This window comes from Rattus norvegicus, chromosome 1, assembly GCF_036323735.1.
Source record: "Rattus norvegicus strain BN/NHsdMcwi chromosome 1, GRCr8, whole genome shotgun sequence".
In the NCBI taxonomy this organism is placed as follows: Eukaryota; Metazoa; Chordata; class Mammalia; order Rodentia; family Muridae; genus Rattus; species Rattus norvegicus.
Window position 1 is genome coordinate 101,993,422 of NC_086019.1, and position 1,285 is coordinate 101,994,706.

Consider the following 1,285-nt stretch of genomic DNA (forward strand, 5'->3'; position numbering starts at 1 on the left):
TTGTTTCCACCATCCTTAAGTGCAGTAATGGCTGATGTAGAAGTTCCTACCAATGGAGCCTTTGATAGAGTCAGCTCATTATCGGTGAGAATGAATGACAGGTATCCAGGCTCCTCTTTCTCCCCACATGTCATTGGGAAAGCACCCCGGACTGGTCATAAATGCTGGAGAGTGAGGTGACAGTCCTGCAGCCCACCCTGAAATCTCAGGGTGTCTTTCTCACATGCCTACTGGGGCCTTTTGGAGAAGTTTCTGGGGTTAGATTCTGAAAACAATAAATTAGACAGCAGATAGATCACATTTGGGGGGCAGGCAGAGCCGGCTGTAACCACGAAGCATGGATCTGGTTTCTGTATATCACCTGGAGGGAAAACACTGAGCAGGGAGGGAGTAATTGTTACACATACTGTGGGGGAAGGGGAGTGGGCATTTCCCTAGGACGACTCCTTAATCATGCTTCTAATTACAAAAGGCTGCTGCTGTTGGCCATGGAGGTAGAAGAAGCACTGGGGTGTAGTCATTCCTGAGCCAATCTCAGCTGGCTCCAGCCATCCCGGAGTTTCTCTCAACAGGGAGGGTAGCTGACTGCCTCAGGTCCAGGTTCACACTAAAGCCAACCTTGGCAAAGGACAAGACTCAGAAGACAAACTCTTTCCATATTGCTGTCTTGGCCCTAGGCATGCGCTAGGGAGGAGAAGGGCTGGAGCCAAACCCTACCACGGCCTGCCTGCCTGCTTGTTGTCTTTGTTTTGATGGAAGTTCCCTGTCACCGGGCTGGGTGGGTTGAGTTACCTTACCTGTCTAGTGTTTACATGCCTTTTGCACTCTGACAGACTCCACGATCCATTCCAGTCGTAATCCCTCGTACTTTCCCTCTCCCTCCCAACATGCTTCTAAAATGTTAGGAAATGATTAAGAGTTATTTTGGGGGCCAGCGGGATTGACTCAGTCAGGTAAAGGCACTTGCCACCAAGTTGATGATGGAGTTTGATCCCTAAGGCCCTCATGGTGGAAGAAGAACTAATTCCCCCAGGTTGCCCTCTGACCTCTGCACATGAACCACGATGCCAGTGGGTGGGCTCACCTATGAACGTAAATGAAGAGGGAAAGAGTTGGTTGGCGTGAAGTGGCTGTTGCCATTACCTGCCCAGAGGAAGTGGGATCTCAAAGGCTCTTGTTTACCAGTGGGATTGCATCTGTTTTTGTGGACTTGGTAGAAAATAGTAATTAGTTGGCCTGTGTTCCATATAAGTACTGGTCTTACAGGGGGGTGGGAGTGGGGGAT